This window comes from Erinaceus europaeus, chromosome 13 (assembly GCF_950295315.1).
Source record: "Erinaceus europaeus chromosome 13, mEriEur2.1, whole genome shotgun sequence".
In the NCBI taxonomy this organism is placed as follows: Eukaryota; Metazoa; Chordata; class Mammalia; order Eulipotyphla; family Erinaceidae; genus Erinaceus; species Erinaceus europaeus.
In genome coordinates this window covers 91,355,227-91,373,933 of record NC_080174.1, presented here as the reverse complement: position 1 = coordinate 91,373,933, position 18,707 = coordinate 91,355,227, and the positions used below count along the sequence as shown (strand labels likewise).

At 44.8% G+C, this 18,707-nt stretch overlaps 2 pseudogenes; one reads left to right on the top strand and one right to left on the bottom strand.

Moving 5' to 3' along the window:
• Positions 1 to 4,902: 4,902 nt before the first annotated feature.
• LOC132532535 (small nucleolar RNA SNORD22) lies at positions 4,903 to 5,019 on the bottom strand (annotated as a pseudogene).
• A 12,597-nt stretch (positions 5,020 to 17,616) lies between these two features.
• LOC103122404 (histone H3-like) lies at positions 17,617 to 18,484 on the top strand (annotated as a pseudogene).
• The last annotated feature ends 223 nt before the right edge of the window (positions 18,485 to 18,707 follow it).

The window sequence follows — 18,707 nt, the reverse complement described above, 5'->3', positions numbered from 1 at the left end:
GCTTTGAGCCCCAGTGATAACCCTAGTGGCAAGAGAGAAAGAAAGAAAGGTCAGGTGGTGGTGCACCTGGTTGAGTGCAATAGTTACAATGCATAAGGACCCAGGTCCAAGGCCCTGGTCTCCAACTGCAGGGGGAAAGCTTCCCGAGTGGTGAAGCAGGGCTGCAGGTGTCTCGCTGTTTCTCTCCCTCTCTATCTCCCCACCCTCTCAACTTCTGGCTGTCTCTATCCAATAAATAAAGGTAAAAAAAGAAAAAAATAATAATAAACAAAGATATTTAGTGGGGCTTAAGTTCTGCTGAGTTTGAATAGCTTGGATGTAAGCTTCAAATGAGCATATTCATATTTTGCTTATTCTTTCTTTTTAATCCTTTTTTACTGGGGGCCAGGCAGTGCACCTGATTAAGCACAAACACTACAGTGCACAAGGACCCAGGTTCAAGCCCCCGGTCCTCATCTGCAGGGGGGAAGCTTCATGAGTGGTGAAACAAGGCTACAGATGTCTCTCTGTCTCTTTCCCTCTCTATCTCCCTCTCCCCTCTCAGTTTCTCTCTGTCCAATAATAAACAAATAAATAATTTTAAAACGATTCTCTTGTAATGTCAGGATTATCACTGGAGTCTACAAGCAGTGCACTACCCAAGTGAGCTGTTTTCTAGCACCTTTATTTCCATCATTGTTTGGAACTACTCACAACGTTTATTTGTGTTTCCATGTGTGAAAATGCTCAGACTGCGAAATGTCATGGTTTTGTTGGGCAATTTGAATTTTCTTAAGCAAGGCATTACATCAGTGGTGTGATTTATTAGTTGCCAGCAGTATAGAGCAGGCCCTCATATAACATCATCTCTCGCAACATCGTTTTGTTATAATGGTGCTGTGCTGAGAACAAGAAAGCCACCCATTCTGGATCAGGGCTGGTATCAGTCTGGAGCTGGCCCCTTCCCCTCCAGCCTTCTGGGGTTCTCTCCAGGGACACTGGGCCTCCCACAGCCCAGAGATACGATGGGAAGATCATGGCTGTGTCTGTTATCCCAGTGTGAGTGTGTGTGAGAGTGTGTGTGTGCTTGTGAATGTGAGTGTGTGTGTGTATGTGTGTGTGAGTGTGAGTATGTATGTGAGTGTGTGTGAGTGTGGAAGTCTGAATGAGTGTGTGAGTCTGAGTGTGTAAGTGTGTGTGTGAATGAGTGTGAGTGAGTGTGTGAGTGTGAGTCTGAGTGTGTAAGTGTGTGTGTGTGAGTGAGTGTGAGTGTGGAAGTCTGAGTGTGTGTGTGTGAGTGAGTGGAGTGTGTAAGTGTGAGTGAGTGGAGTGTGTAAGTGTGAGTGAGTGGAGTGTGTAAGTGTGAGTGAGTGTAAGTGTGAGTGAGTGTAAGTCTGAGTGTATGAGTGTGTGTGAGTGTGAGTGTAAGTCTGAGTGAGTGTGTGAGTCTGTGTGTGAGTGTGTGTGAGTGTGTGTGTGTGTTTGAGTGAGTGATTGTGTGAGGAGTGTGTGTGTGTATGAGTGAGTGTGTGTGTGTGTGTGTGTGTGAGTGTGTGTGTATCAGTGTGAGTGTGTGAATGTGTGTTGTGAGAGTGTGTATGTGAGTGTGTGTGTGTGTCCTGTCCAGACTGGGTCCCACCTTGTGCCCCAAGCTGCTGGGATTAGCTCTGGCCACCTGCAACCCAGCACTAGAATAAATGTATTAGAAAATGAATGAATGGGGCAGGGGAGACAGCATAATGGTTCTGCAAAAGAACTCCCATGCCTGAGGTACTGAGATTCCAGGTTCAATTCCCAGCACCACCATAAGTCTCTCTCCTCTTTCTCTTTCTCTCTCTCTCTCTCTCTATATATATATAATATATTATAATATATTTTATATATTATATAATATATAAAATATTAATATATATAAATATATTTATATATTTTATATATATTTCACAAAATACTTAAAAAGTTGGGGCCGGGTGGTGGACCTGGTTGAGTGTACATGTTACAATGCACAAGGACCCGGGTTCGAGTTTCCAGTCCCCACCTGCAGGGGGAAAGCTTTACAAGTGGTAAAGCAGGGCTGCAGGTGTCTCTCTGTCCCTCATCCTCCTTATCCCTCCCTTCCCTCTTGATTTCTGATGGTCTCTATCCAATAAATAATTAAAGATAATAAATTTTTTAATGTTTAAAAAATACTTAAAAAGTTAAAAAAAAGAAAATTAGTGAATGAATGAATGCAAGCAATTGTTGAATATTAGAAGTGTTTGGAGTCTTTTTTTTTTTTTTAATACCATATCTTTTTTTTTTTTTTTTGATAGAGACAGTCAGAAATTGAGAGGGAAGGGGAGATACAGAGGGAGAGAGACAGAGAGACACCTGCAGCCCTGCTTCACCACTCACAAAGTTGGGTCTTTGTTCATTGTAACATATGCGCTCAACCATGTGCGCCACCACCTGGCCCTGTTAGTAGTTCATCTGTGAGGCTGTCTGCTTTACCATGGCACAACCCAGGGTCAAGGTCCCAGTACTCCACATGGGAGTGTCATGATGCTGGGCTAAGTTTTGGAGCTGTGAGGTCTGTCTCTCTATCTGAAAAACTTGGACTGAAGCAGTGAACCCTAGCAAAGACGGGCAGCAGGTGGGTGGTGGTGATGGGAGGTGGTGCAGTGGATAAAGCATTGGACTCTCAAGCATGAAGTCCCGAGTTCAATCCCTGAAAGCACATGTGCCAGAGTGATGCCTCGTTCTTTCTCTCTCTCTTTTATTATCTTTTTCATTAATAAATAAAATCTTCTGAAAGAGAGACAGAGGAAGGGAAGGGTTAGGTAAGGAGAAGGAGGGGAGAGGGAAGAAAGAGAAAAGGAAAAAACATTTTTAAAAAATATTTATTTATTTTCTGGTTTTTGCCCTTGTTTTTTATTGTTGTAGTTATTATTGTTGTTATTGATGTCGTCATTGTTGGATAGGACAGAAGAGAAATAGTGAGAGGAGGGGAAGGCAGAGAGGGGGAGAGAAAGATAGACACCTGCAGACCTGCTTCACCGCTTGTGAAGCGACTCCCCTGCAGGTGGGGAGCTGAGGGCTCGAACTGGGATCCTGACGCCGGTCCTTGTGCTTCGCCCCATATGCGTTTAACCCGCTGCACTACTGCCTGACCCCTGGAAAAAATTGTTTTTATTTAGAATTTTGCTCATTTTTGCGACCAGCAATCAATCTACCATAGGAACTTAACTTATATTACTTAATTTATGGTCAGATCATTTAAAAAAAAATATTTGCATTATCTTTTATTTATTTATTGGATCGAGACAGCCAGAAGTTGAGAGGAAGGGGGAGATAGAGAGGAAGAGAGACAGAGAGACACCTGCAGCCCTGCCTTACCACTTGTGAAGCTCTCCCCCTGCAGGTGGGGACTGGCGGGGGGCCTCGAACCTGGGTCCTTGCGCACTGTAATGCGTGCACTCAACCAGGTGCGAACAAGCCCGGGCCCTCTCAACTTACATTGAAAATGGATTCCAGAAGAATTTAAAGACCGGTGCTATCTTTGTTGATCTCACAGCAGCCTATGACACGGTCTGGCACCATGGTCTCCTGGTCAAGATCTCAAGATGCCTGCCTCCATGGGTGGCCAACACTATATCGTTTCTTCTCCAAAACAGAAGATCCCGGGTGCATCTGGGTGACAAGTCTAGCAGATGGAGACTTGTCTCAAGTGGCCTCCCCCAGGGCTCTGTTCTGGCTCCTACGCTATTTAATATTTACATCAATGACCTCCTAGAAACTTCTTCAAGGAAGTTCATCTACGCCGATGACATCTGCTGTGCAACTCAGGCATCCAAGTTCGACATCCTCGAGGAAACACTCACGAAAGACATGTCTCTGATATCTGATTACTGTAAAAAATGGCGACTAATCCCTAGCACTGCAAAAACGGTATCATCTGTCTTCCATCTACACCATGCCTCGGCCTCGCGTGAGCTTAATGGGCAGCTTGGCGATACGAGAATCCGGCATGAAGCCCAGCCAGTCTATCTTGGCATTACTCTCGATCGCACCCTGTCATTTCACAAACATCTCATAGAAACTGCAGCAAAGGTGGGCGCGAGGAATCACATCATTGCAAGACTGGCCAGCTCCTCATGGGGCGCGAGCGCTTCCACACTATGATCATCATCTCTGGCATTATGCTATTCCACTGCAGAATACTGTGCCCCAGGATGGTTCCCTAGCCCCCATGTCTACTTGGTCGACTCCAAATTATATTCCTCCATGAGGATAATTTCTGGAACCATCCGTTCCACCCTGGTTCCATGGCTGCCAGTTCTTAGCAACATCGCCCCGCCAGATATTCGTCGGGATGCGGCATCATCTAAGTTCATTTCCCACGTCTATGCTCGACCGGACCTGCCAATATATGCGGATATCTTCGCCCACCCTGTCCAACGCTTGACGTCTCGTCACCCAATCTGGTCCCCTACGCCTACACTGAACTTCTCTGTTCCAGACTCTTGGAAACAGAGTTGGCAGTCAGCTGAGGTCAAGAACAAACACCTCATCACAGACCCCTGCAAGCGTCAACCCGGCTTTGACCTAGCACGTTATGATTGGGCCCTCCTCAATCGCTATCGAACAGGCCATGGCCGGTGCGCCGCTATGTTCCATCGCTGGGGAGCCAGAGACGACCCAAACTGCCCCTGCGGCTCCAGACAGACTATGACCCACATAGTCAACGACTGCCACCTCTCCAGATTCAAAGGAGGTCTCGAAACTTTATATCAGGCTCAACCTGACGCTGTTGACTGGCTACGGAAGAAGGGCAAACGCTAGAAGAAGAAGAAGAAGAGCTCGCCACCTCCCAGACCACCTCAGTTTGTTTTTAACAAGTCATTTTTCACCTTTCCTCTTTCTCACATCTTGAGACCCTCATGGGTCCCCCAGATAGTCCCTTCTGGAACAAGCTTCTCTTCAGCCAGCCCTGTGGCTTGCTTCATCATTACAGGCTCTGTGCTGAAGACAGGACAACAGACTTCTGTGTCCTCTCTGGAAAAGTGAATTTTACTAGATGTTTGCTTAGAGTAGCCGCGTCCAAGAACCTGCCTTCTCAACAGCACTAAGCAAGTACTGCTTATATCTTGGCAGTGTGCTGACTTTACGGAAACTCATTCACTGGCTACTGGGCGACTATATAAATGAACTTACTGTATACATACACTATGTCAATAATTTGTCATAGAAATCTATAGCCAAAAACCAAAATTCAAAACAGTAAGCAAATATAAAAGTAATAAATAACTAGAAAGATTCTGATGTGGTGTCCCTCTGTTATTTTACTTAGTTGGGTTTTTATCACCCACGTATTTTTCTTCTTCTTTTTAAAAAATATTTATCTATTCCTTTTTGTTGCCCTTGTTGTTTTATTGTAGTTATTATTGTTGTTGTTGATGTTGTCATTGTTGGATAGGACAGAGAGAAATGGAGAGAGGAGGGGAAGACAGAGAGGGGGAGAGAAAGACAGATACCTGCAGACCTGCTTCACCAATTGTGAAACGACTCCCTGGCAGGTGGGGAACCGGGGGCTCAAACCGGGATCCTTACGCCGGTCCTTGCGCTTTGTGCCACCTGCACTTAGCACACTGTGCTACCGCCCGACTCCTGATCATGTATTTTTCAAGTTCAGTGCATAGCTTCACTGCCTACCTGTCTTTTCTTGCTACTATTAGCTCTCACATTCATGATTATAATTGAAAACAACTGTGTCACATCAAGGAAGGAAGTTTTAAAATAGTTTTTAAAACAAAATCACCAAGCCCTCTGGGTTTCAAGTGCAGGACAGACACCCCTGGCCTACAGAGATATCTTTGGGATGGTGGAAATCTTCTATCCTTAGTATGGGATGGGAGCAGCAGGAGAGCTGATGGGCTTCTCTTATTTTTTCTTTCTTTTCTTTTTTCTTTTTAGACAGAGGGTAAGAAGTAGAAAGAGAGCCATCAAAGCAGAGGAAAAACCAGAGCCACTCAGCTCCACTCCACAGCTCATGAAGGCCTCCACATGCAAGTTCCTGTGTGTGGCCGGACCGCCCAGGTCCTCTCAGGCAGTAGAGTGTGTGCAGCCCACTGTGCCAGGCATCTCCCGGTTCTGCCCCCAGTATATGTACTTCTGGAAATGCAGATGGACCTGGAGATGCCGGAAACCAGTGTCCCTAGGGGGAGCCAGAAAGAGAGGCTGCCCTGAGAGCAGAAGGGACAGAGGCAGGTCCTAAAGACGTCGCCTGAGGCCAGGGCCCTGTTTAAATCCACTCAAAGGCTGATTCATTTGTTGCGGGTCACTTGTAATCTGGAGTTTGGTCTTGACTCTACTACTTGAGGGTGATGTGTCTGAGAGAGGAAAGGATAGTGCTGAGAAAGGGAGGAAGAAAGAAAGAAAGAAAGAGAGAGAAAGAAAGAAAGAAAGAGAAAGAAAGAAAGAAAGAAAGAAAGGAAGGAAGGAAGGAAGGAAGAGGGAGGGAGGAAGGAAGGAAGAAGGAAGGAAAAAAAGTTTTTTGTTGTTGTTTTTGTTTTGTGAGGAGATAGCACTATGGTTAAGCAAAGAGATTCTTGTATCTGAGGATCCAAAATCTCAGGTTCAATCTCCCCTGTACCACTATAAACCAAAGCTGAGCAGGGCTGGTAAGAAATGAGACACACACACACACACACACACACACACAGAGGGAGAGAGAGAGAGGGAGAGAGAGAGGGAGAGGGAGAGGGAGAGGGAGAGGGAGAGGGAGAGGGAGAGGGAGAGGGAGAGGGAGAGGGAGAGGGAGAGGGAGAGGGAGAGGTTTGGGGATGGGGAGATAGCGTAATGGTTATGTAAAATGACTTTCATACCTGAGGTGTCAAAGGTCCCAGATTCAATTCCCAGCACCACCATAAGCCAAAGCTGAGCTTAGTAAAGAAGATGAAAAATAGTAGAGAAAAAAAAAGGAAGAAAAGAGAAGGGGTGGGCATAAAATAGCATAAGATATGCAAAGAGATTGTCATGCCTGAGGCTCCAGAGTCCCAGGTTCAATCCCCTGCACCACCATAAGCCAGAGCTGAGCAGTACTCTGATAATAAATAAATAAATAAATAAATAAATAAATAAATAAGTAAAAAGAGAAGAGAAGGAAAAGAAAGGTAGCTCTGAGTTTCCCTTTGGAAGTATTGACAAGGGGCCCACACTTCACACTTCATGTAGGGAACCTAGAGGCGTGGAAGTTGTTCCTTAGTTGAAGCCAGTGGTGGGGGAAGGGCTGTGTGCTTGGGGCCCTGGGAGGACCGCAGGCGGCCAGATCAGCAGGCGGGGAGGCGGACAGGCAGGGAGGCCCCTGGCAGAAGGGCTGAGGGGGGAGGTGCCCAGTGGCCCTGCTGTGCCCTCACGTCAGGTTGAGCAAGGCTGAAGCAGTGGGTCTGAAAACTGGGTCATCCTGACCCTCACCCAGCAGCTCTGGGGGTGGTGGGTGTTGAAACAGGACCCAAGGGTGAAGGCCGAGGTGTGGGCGACTGTGACGCCTGACTGGGACGGAGTGTGAGGGCGGCTCTCTCTCTACAGCTGGAGGCTTGCAGAGTCCCGCTTCTCTGCTCTTTGTGTCTTTCTTGTTTGTTTGTCTTTGTTTTCTGACCCCTAACCACACTTGGCTATGAAACCTCAGTGTCCTGAGATGCAGGGGCCTTACTCAGGAGACAGGAATGTGTGTGTGTTGGCTGGCGAGATAGCTCACTGGATAGTGTACTACTTCGCCATGTACGTGACCCAGCTCTGAGCCCGGCACCCACCACACTGCACCCACCACACTGCACCCACCACTGCAGTGCTGTGATCTCTCTCATTCTGTCTCCACCTAAGAATACATAAATAAATTTTGTTGTTAAGTAAATCAATTAACACCAGAGAGAGAACTGGAGCATCACTCTGGCACATGCGAGGCTGGGGACTGACCTGCTTCCTGTCCAAAGAAACACCAGCTGTGACCCAAAGTTGTGACCACCCAGGCTGCCTCCAAGCCCTCTGGAGGGAGAGAGGAGGAACTCCAGTGTGGAGAGGTGTCTAGAGCCGTGTCCATGGGGCCTGGTGGCTTCTCTGTGCTGGACAGAGCTGGGCCAGCCGGGACAGTGATGACACCAAGATTTGGGGAGAATCCCTGAACTCTGCCCCCTGGCTGGCCCAGACCCACCCTGTGGCCACTGGTCACTTCCTTGGTGGCTGTGGCTAGGTCACTACTAGACAAGTCTCAATTTGGGGATGGGTCATTCCTGAGTTTGTTTCCTTTAGAGGCTCTGTGAGCACCCACATATGGGCGTGCAAAGGCATAAAGAGAAGGTGTGCTCCCTTCTGGGGGTCCCATGCAGAGTCTGCCTGAAAGAATCCCAAGAGAACATGTGTGAGAGGTGTGAGCTTTCCAGATTGTCCCTTTACTGAGTTCTGAGGTAGGACTCATGCAGAGGTGAAATTAGAAGGAAAACGAAGCTCGGAGACAGATTCCCCCAGGGCCTCGGAACACACCCGAACGGTCTTTCTGTGCAAAGTTGCTCTGCTCTTCTGCCTGTGTGCACCACCCCTGGGCCAGCTTTCCATCGGCCCACTGAAGCCACCAGGTGAGGTGACCATACTTAAACTCCTCCCACTCTGTACCTGTGGGTCAAAGCACCTTTCTTGTCTTCCCTGCCCTGTCCTTGTACCCCAATTCCATGTGTGTAAACTCAGTGAAAACCGTGTGCAAACTCAGTGAAAAATCTCCCTGTGACCCTGAGCTGTCCCCCAAGAGATGGAGGGAGAGTAACGAACAATTGAGAAGAGAATGGAGGTGAATAATATGGGTTCCACACCCCCGGGGAGCAGTGGGCATTGGGAGAAGGAAGGGGTTGGGTGGCCACCCATAGTCACCCATGACCATCTTAGCACAAGTGGTTGGTGTTCTCATAGCTGAATACCCAGTGTGAGTTGGCCTGGTGCTGTCATTTTTTTTTTTTTTTTGTAACAACACCAGAAGGGATTCAGAAATGATTGCAAGGGAAGGAATTCTCATTTACATCTTGTTATGACACTCATTAACGTTTCCTGACAACAACCAGGTAGACAGAGGCCGGCAGGCTCACCTAAGTAGGAGAAGAAAAGTCTCCCTTTCTGCACAGCCTCCACAGTCCTTGCTGAAAAGGAGCAGCAGTCAAAGCCTGGTTTTACAACAAGGGCTTTTAGAATACAACTTTGACAATGTGGAGTCCTTCCTTCACACAGTGAGGCAGAGACTGTATAAGAGAGGCTTACCTATGTACCCCCACTGACCAGGGGGTCATTTTAATAAAATCTCAGGATCACCCCCTCCCCAGCACAGCACTGCTCAGCTCTACTTTATGGCGGTGCGGGGGATCAAACTTGGGACTTTGGAGCCTAAGACATGAGAGTCTTTTTGCATAACCATTATGCTATCTCCCCTACCCAAGTCTGAGATGTTTTTGTTTCTCTTACAAGTAGTGCATTTATTGATTTGGGGAAATACATCTTTTAGACTCTTTCTCAAGTTTCCCTTGGAGGAACTTGAGGTCCCTGTCAGCCCAGGGGAGGTAAACTCAAGTCTATTTGAATATAAAATTGAAAAACATCACCAAGGGTCAGAAGAGTTTATCTGTTCCTACCTTCAGCTGTGCTCGGCCAACCTGGCTTTGTTTCTGAACACCAACGTGAGGTTGGGCAACTCCACAAATGAGGCCAAGGTCGCCGCCTAGCAGCCCAAGGTGCTGAGAGTCCTGGGCAAAGAAGCAGGTGACCTGCACGTGGACACCCACATGTAGCCACAGGCCTGGGGGCAGAGCAAACCGGCCAAGGTCTTGGCAACCCTGTCTGGCCCAGTATGCACCCGTGCTGGAGTCAATGCTGACAGACTTGAGCTAACTGGTCTCAGACCATGACACCAACTATGCTGATAATGCTCAAGTGTTAGGAGCAAGGAGACAGTTTCCAATCTTGGCCGATGAGATGTGACCTTCTGCTTTACCCAGAGAACCCTCACCAATGATAAAAAAAAAATGTCTGTGTATATTAGTGTTTTAAACTAATCATTCATTATTACTAAAGTGTGTCAACAGACTGAAAACAGGAATGGTGAAGTCCCTCCCTAGAGAAGAGGAGTGTTAGATTTTTCTCTTTTTAAAACTTTTTTTTTATATTTATTAATTTTTCCCTTTTGTTGCCCTTGTTGTTTTTCATTATTGTTGTAGTTATTATTGTTGTTACTGATGTCGTTTTTAGATAAGACAGAGAGGCATAGAGAGAGGAGAGGAAGACAGAGAGGGGGAGAGAAAGACAGACACCTGCAGACCTGCTTCACTGCCTGTGAAACGACTCCCCTGCAGGTGGGGAACTGGGGGCTCAAACCGGGATCCTTACACTGGTCCTTGCGCTTTGCACCATGTGCACTTAACCCACTGTGCTACCGCCCGACTCCCTAGATTTTCTCTTTTAAACTCAAAGAAGGTTCCTCATAGACTGGCTTGCAGTGGTTTGATTCATTAGCCTGGTTTATAGTCAAATTGTTAGGCTTAGATGTTCTTCTGATGCGTTGCACCAAAATAAAAGACTGTGGGTGAGGGGAGGGCTCTGGTCCTGGAACAGAATGGCAGAGCAGGACCTAGTGAGGGTTAAATTGTTCTGTGGGAAACTGGGAAATGTTATGCATGTTCAAAACTATTGTATTTACTGTTGACTGTAAACCATGAATCCTCCAATAAAGAAATAAAATAAACAAATAAATGTTCTGGGTAGGATCCCTGAAAACCTATCTCTCTAGAAGATAAGATACAATATTTTAAAATGAAGTAGGAAGTTGAATAGACTGAACCAAGTGTTGTCTGTTAAGAGCTGTCTCTTGACGTATGCGTCTGTTTTTTATTTATGGTTTCTTTATCTTTTTCCTCCCTCCCACTCCTACTGTCCAGTATCCAGTTCCTCTCTTTGATTTCCTGTGTACTTTACACACCACACACACCCCACCTCTGTTTGCCTTCCTATCCAACTATCATCTGTGTTCTGCCCAAGTAATCATCTACATATTCTGTTCCTTTTAGTTTCTACTACACAGTTCTTACTGTGTGACTACCTTGCTTTTCTTCATTTAATAATGTATCTTAGAAATCATTCCGTATCAGCACAGCACACTTTCGTGCCTAAGGGATAGTTCTCACAAAGTCTTAGAGACAATTTGGCTACTTTCCTTTTTTTCTTTTCTTTTCTTTTCTTCAAGTTCATGTGTTCCAATTATCTATAAGCAAAACTATGTAGCAGCCACCCTTCACCTCCTTACTTCACTAGACAGTCACCTCCAGTTCCATCATTTTGTCCCCAAAAGATACAATATCATCTTTTAGAGTTGCAAAGCAATATTCCATTGTGTATATCCCACAGTTTCTTGGATGAAGAATTCTTTTTTTTAACTTTCTTTTTAAAATATTTATTTATTTATTTATTCCCTTTTGTTGCCCTTGTTGTAGTTATTATTGTTGTTGATGATGTCGTCGTTGTTGGATAGGACAGAGAGAAATGGAGAGAGGAGGGGAGGAAAAAGGGGATAGAGAAAGATAGACACCTGCAGACCTGCTTCACCGCCTGTGAAGCGACTCCCCTGCAAGTGGAGAGCCAGGGGATCGAACCTGGGTCATTATGCCGGTCCTTGCACTTTGCGCCATGTACGCTTAACCCTCTGCACTACCGCCCGACTCCCAGGATGAAGAATTCTTAATGGACAATTTTTCAATGTTTTAAAGACATTCCATTATCTTTTGACTTCTAATGATTTTGATAAGAAGGTTGTCATTATTCTTGTTATTTTCATCTTTGAAAATAATGACTCTTTTTATTATCTTTGTTTTATTTATTTAATTTTTCCAGTGTACTAATCAGCTCTGGCTTATGGTGGTGGTCACGTGTGTGTGTGGGGGGGGGGAGGGTTGAACCTAGGAGAGCTGGGCCCCAGGTATGAATGAGAGTGTTTTTGCAGAACCACTATTCTCTTTAACTTTGTTGAGTCTTTTTTATATATACTCTAGTTGATTTTAAGCATGTTATTTTAGGATTTCAGTAATTTGAATATGATGTTTAGGTGTGATGTTTTTGTACTTATCCTACTAAAATGTGCTTGGATTCTTGAATTTGTGTTGATATCTGCTATTCATTTTGGAAACTGGTCATTTTCTGTTAAAATATTTCCTTTTTTAAATTTATCTTTATTTATTAGATAGAAACAGACAGAAATTGAGAGGGAAGGGAGTGATAGACAGGGAGAGAGAGAGAGAGAGGGAGAGAGAGAGACGTGCAGCCCTGCTTCACCACTGGCAAAGCTTTCCTCCTGCAGGTGGGGACTGGGGGCTTGAACCTGAGTGAGCATTGTAACATGTGTGCTCAACCAGGTGCACCACCACCCAGCCACTCAAACGTTTTATTTATCACATTTTCTTCTTTAATTTCAAAACTCCAAATATAAGTGGATTAGTCAATTTAATACTGTTTCACAGTTTTCAGATGCCTGTTCTGATTCATAGTATTTATTTATTTATTTTAAAGATTATTTTTGTTTATTTATAGAAAGGAAACATTGACAAAGCCATAGGATAAGAGGGGTACAGTTCCACACAATTCCCACCACCAGAACTCCGTATCCCATCCTCTTCCCTGATAGCTTTCCTATTCTTTAACCCTCTGGGAGTATGGACCCAAGGTTAATGTGGGATGCAGAAGGTGGAAGGTCTGGCTTCTGTAATTGCTTCCCTGCTGAACAGGGGCGTTGACAGGTCGATCCATACTCACAGTCTGTCTCTCTCTTTCCCTAGTAGGGTGGGTCTCTGGGGAAGCGAAGCTCCAGCACGCATTGGTGGGGTCATCTGTCCAGGAAAGTCTGGTCAGCATCATGCTGGCATCTGGAACCTGGTGGTTGAAAAGAGAGTTAACATACAAAGCCAAACAAGTTGTTGACCAATCATGGACCTAAAGGCTGGAATAGTGCAGATGAAAAGTTGGGGGGGGGGGGCTCTTCCATTTTGTAGATAGCTAGTAGGCATATTTTAGTTATATTCCAAAGGGCCTGTGGCTATAGTAGTTTTTTTTTTTTCCTGATCCTGAAATCTGATATGCAGGTGGATCCAAGTTATTGTCTGGGGAGACGATGTCATGGCTGGAAAAAAGACCAGAAAGGCTGAAGGGTTGACATTCCACGCCTGACGTCTGTGGACAGTCTGAAGTGAAGCATGCTGAGGTGGTACTTGTTGCGCTGATTAGGTTGGGGTCAGCGGATGCAATATCATTTGGTATGAATTGAGAGAAGCATGCAGGAAAGTGAGCCCCACCCTAGAGGTTCCTGGACTGAGAAAAATATAGGCTCTATAGAGGAAATGTGAGGTTCCTGCTGTCTTAGGGTTCAAGAAGATAAAAGATAGTTATTGTTATAATCACATTATTTGGTAATTGGAAAATCCCTTTGTTAGGATTTGCTGTATCATACCCAACATCACCATAATTTATGTCCTTTGACATTATTTGTATATAGCTGTGCCACCGGTTGCTTCTGTTCTCCCTGGTCTAGGCTTTTGAGAGAGTCAATATATCAAAGACTCAGCCTATATATTAAAAAGACTCAGTCTATGCTTTAAAAAGTCTGAGATATACAATCAATTTTTTCCCTCTCAGTTAAATAGTGATTTATATGACTACAAATTAATAAGCGTGTACATAAACTATTTTAAAGATTTTATTTATTACTGAGAAAGGAGAAGAGAGAGAACGAGCCAGACATCACTCTGGTACATGTGCTGCTGGGGATTGGACTCAGGACCTCATGCTTGAAAATCCAATGTTTTATTCACTGTGCAGCCTTCCGGACCATGTTTTCATTTGTTTTATTATTCTATTTTTCTTTTTTATGTTTTATTTATTATTGGATGGAGACAGAGAGAAATTGATAGGGAAGGGGAAGATAGAGAGGGAGAGAGACAGAGAGACACCTGCAGCCCTGCTTCACCACTCGTGAAGCTTTCCCCCTGCAGGTGGGGACCAGGGGGCTTGAACATGGGTCCTTGAGCACCGTGACGTGTGCACTTAACCAGGTGCGCCACTGCCTGCCCCCCTTCTATTTTTCTCTGTGTGCTTCAGTTTGAATAATTCCTGTTGACTTGTCTTTGAGTTCACAGATTTCCATCAAAAGCATTTCATTTGTACAGATGTTTTCTCTCCCCTTCCCATTAGGTGCTCTAATACATTTCTATACGTTAGTCTCTGCCAATTTCAGCATCTGGACTATATTGCGTTTGCTGATTGATAGTTTCTCTCTTAAGTATGGATTACATTTCCTGCTTACTTATACTCACCCTAACTGTTAGTGTATGCTCCACGGTTTGCTATTACATCATGGAGCTCTGGATTCTGACATCATCCTCTAAAGAGCGCTGCTTGCTGCTTTGTAATTCCAATAGACAGTTAAATAACTGAAGAAATTTCTTGAACTTGTTGAAAACTGATTTTAAACTTGGTTAAGGTCCATCTATTTCAGTTTTACCCATAGCCCTAGGGTGAAGCGCTTACTTCTTGAGTGTAGTTTTTACTCAAGTGGTGGTGGCCTCTCTGAATTTTCCAGTTGAATTCTTCCTTCTGTTGTTGTTGTCCTTCTTTCTTTTTTCTTTCTTTCTTTCTTTCTTTCTTTCTTTCTTTCTTTCTTTCTTTCTTTCTTTCTTTCTTTCTTTCTTTCTTCTTCTCCTTCTTCTTCTTCTTCTCCGTCTCCTCCTCCTTCTCCTCTTTTTACTTCTTCTTTTTTATTGTCAAGAAGGTTGTTGCTGAGGCACTGTGCCTGCACCACTCCTAGTGGCCATTATTTTTTTCCTTTAAAATAAACATTTTTGTTTTGTTTTTTGATAGAGACAGAGAGAAACTGAGAGGGGCATAGAGGTAGAGAAGGAGAGAGAAAGAGAGACACTGCCTCATCACTCATGGAACTTAGCCCCTAAGGTGGAGACTGGGGACTTGAACCCTAAAATCTAAAGTTTCTTATGTCTACCCAAGAAGATAGCTCTCTCCTTGGAATCTGCTTTCTGATGCTACTGTTTGAAAACTGCCCTCAGGCAGAGAGTCAAGATGAATGTGATACTCTTATGAACGTCCCTTCTTCTAATGAATATAGTCTTGTATTGACTGCAATGCCCGACAATGAATGTTTTCTTATGCTTTATTCAATTTTCTAGTAATGACAGACAGATAAATCCAATATGACCAGCTACTTGTCCATAGACATAATGAGAAATGTTTCTTATCCTTCTCTGGGCCCTATCCATGTAAGCTGTTGTGACACTTTTATCTCCCACACTCCACTGTTTTTAAGGTCATGAATGACATTTGCTTTGCCAACTCTAATCTCTATTAGAAGGTCTCATTTAACTTGAACAATTCTCCACTGTTGATGATGACTCCTTGCTTCTAAAAAAAATAAAATAAAATAACCTTTTTTTTAAAATCTACTTTCTCTCCACATCCTCTCCAACCCAACACTTCTTTTGTTTTATTGATGGAGCCCTTTCTCACAGGTGTGAGGAGGAATCTCAGTGTTTTCTGTTCACATTCTCCTTTTCTATCTTGTTGAGTCCCAAGGCTTTAAATGCCATCCACAAAGTCACAATTCTCAAAATTTTTTAAAATTTATTTTTATTTATTAATGAGAAAGGAGGAGAGAGAGAAAGAACGAGACATCACTCTGGTACATGTGCTGCCAGGATTGAACTCAAGACCTCATGCTTGAGAGTCCAAAGCTTTACCATTGCACCACCTCCCAGACCACACAATTCTCAAATTTCTATCTCCAATCTGGATCTCTATCTTGAAAGCCAGACTTAGAAACTGTCTTTTCTTTACTTTCTTTCTTTCCTTCCCCCTCCCCCCTTAATCAGAGGACTGCTCAGCTCTGGCTTATGGTGGTGTAGGGAACTGAACCTGGGACCTTGGAGCCTCAGGCATGAGAGTCTATTTGCATAACCACTATGCTTTCTACCCCAGTCCAACTGTCTTTTCAACATCTTCACTTAAAAGTCCAAAAAGGGGGCCAGGTGATAGTACGTTGGGTTGAATGCACATGTTACCATGTGTAAGAACCCAGGCTCGAGCCCCTGCTCCTATCTTCAGGAGGGAGCTTCACAAGCGCTAAAGCAGAGCTTCAGGCCTCTCTCTCTCTCTCTCCCTTTCTCTCCCCATCCCTCTGTCCTATCAAATAAAATAAAGTGGAAAAATAGCAACCAGTAGTTGTCCTGCAGGAACTGAGCCCCAGAAGTAACTTCTGGCATCAATGAAAGTGAGAAAGAAAGAAAAGAAGGAAGGGAGGAAAAAAGGAAGGAAAATCCAAAAAGAATCCAACCCTAACATGTCCAAAATGGAACTCAAAATCTCTCCTTTTCCAGGCATGCCGTCTCCTTTACACTGAGCCTCTGAACAAACAACCCCATTATCCCAGTGCTCTGGGCCTGCCATCAGTCATCCATGACACTTCTAATTTACTCCAACCCCACATCCTCCCCACCAGAGCATCTTGTTGACCCTATCAGGCTCAGGCAAAAATTACTAAAGTCATGGGCCCCTTAGAACATGCTAGACTTCCTAGCTTCTTCCCACACAAAGGACCCTAATTTTATCTGCTCTATTCCTACAATTTGCTTTATATCTCACCACCTTTCAGACACCAAGTTGCAGATGCTACCATGACACCATCCTGACTTCCCTGGGCAGACGACCTCACCAGTGTGTCCTGGAGCCCCACCTCCCTAGAGCCCTGCCCCACTAGGGAATGACAGTCAGGCTGGGGGTGTGGATCCACCTGTTAACAGCCATGTCCAGCAGAGAAGCAATTACAGAGGCAATTACAGAACTTCCACCTTCTGCACCCCATAATGATCCTGGGTCCATTCTCCCAGAGGATGAGAAAGAACAGGGAAGCTTCCAATGGAGGGGATGAAACACGGAACTCTGGTGGTGGGAACTATGTGGAATTGTGCCCCGGTGATCTTGCAATATTGTTCATCATTATTAAAGCCCAAGTTTTATTTTATTTTTTGCCTCCAGGGTTATCACTGGGGCTCAGTGTTGGCACTATGAAGCCACCACTCCAGGCAGTCTTCTTCCTTTCTTTCTTTCTTTCTTTCTTTCTTTCTTTCTTTCTTTCTTTCTTTCTTTCTCTCTCTCTCTCTCCTTCCTTCCTTTCTTTCTTTCTTTCTTTCTTTCTTCCTTCTTTCCTTTCTTTCTCTCTTTTTTCTTCTTTCTTGCTTCCTAGCTCTTTCTCTTTCTTTTTTCTTTCTTCCTTCTTTCCTTTATTTATTCTTTCTCTCTTTCTTTCTTCTTTCTTGCTTTCTTTCTCTTTCTCTCTTTCTCCCTTTCTTTCTTGCTTTCGTTCTCTCTTTCTTTCTCCTTTTTTTCTCACTTTCTTTCTCTCTTTCTCTTTCTTTCTTTCTTTCTTTCTTTCTTTCCTTCTTTCTTATTTGACAGGACAGAAAGGGCATCTGTTGAGCACACACATCACTGTGTGGAAGGACCCAGGCTTGAGCTTCTGCTCCCCTGCCTGCATGAGGGAAGCTTCAGAAGCAATGTAGAAGGTCTGCAGGTGTTTCTCTCTCACTCTCTCTCTCTAACTCTACCTCCCCTCTCAATTTCTGTCTTATCTAATATAACAGAAAGGGGGAAGTGGAAAATGGGTACCTGGATTGTGGGTTTGTCATGCAGGCACCAAAACCCAGCAATAACCCTGGTGACGACTGACGTTCTTTTGTCTGTATGGCTCCTACCAAGCAGACTGCTGGTGGCAAGGCGTCACGCAAGCGCTGGACACCAAGGCAGCTCGGAAAAGCGCTCCGGCCACGGGCGGTGTGAAGAAGCCTCATAGCTACCGGCCCAGGACCGTGGCCCTGCGTGAGATCTGCGCTGCCAGAAGCCCCCCGAGCTGCTGGTCCGCAAGTCGCCATTCCAGCAGCTGGTGCGAGAGATCGCCCAGGACTTCGAGACCAACCTGTGTTTCCAGAGCTGTGCCGTGATGGCTCTGCAGGAGGCCTATCTGGTGGGGCTGTTTGAGGACACTCACCTGTGTGCCATCCATGCTAAGCATGTGACCATCATGCCCAAGGACATCCAGCTTTCCCGTCATATTCGTGGCAAGGGAGCATAAAAAAAAAAAGCTATCTGATTCGCAAAAGGCTCTTTTAACAGCCACCCACATTTTCACTCAGAGGCACTGTAACATGGGATATTTGGATAAATAAATATTCATTTTTTAAAAAAATAAATATTTTCTAAAAAGAAAAAAAAATAAGGTGTACCATATTCCACTCTGATACACCATGAAAAGTGGTCTGGCTACTCTATAGGAAGGAGACCATGTGGAGATGCAGGGACAAAGAAAGACCCCAAGGCTCCAGAGAGATGGAGAATGAGATCCAACCACTCCAGCAAAGGACTTACAACAGACACACACACACACACACACACACACACACACACAAAGAGAGAGAGAGAGAGAGAGAGAGAGAGAGACATGCCAGGGGCAGACATGAGCCATCTGGAAGCTGGCTCTCCTGATCATCTGGAGCAGAAGTCACCTAGCTGAATTCAGTTGGTCTCAGATTCAAGAGATAATAAATGAGTGATTGTTCAAAGCCAAAAGTTTTGGGGTGGTTTGTTCCAAGGCAACAGGTAACCAAACAGTGGCCCAA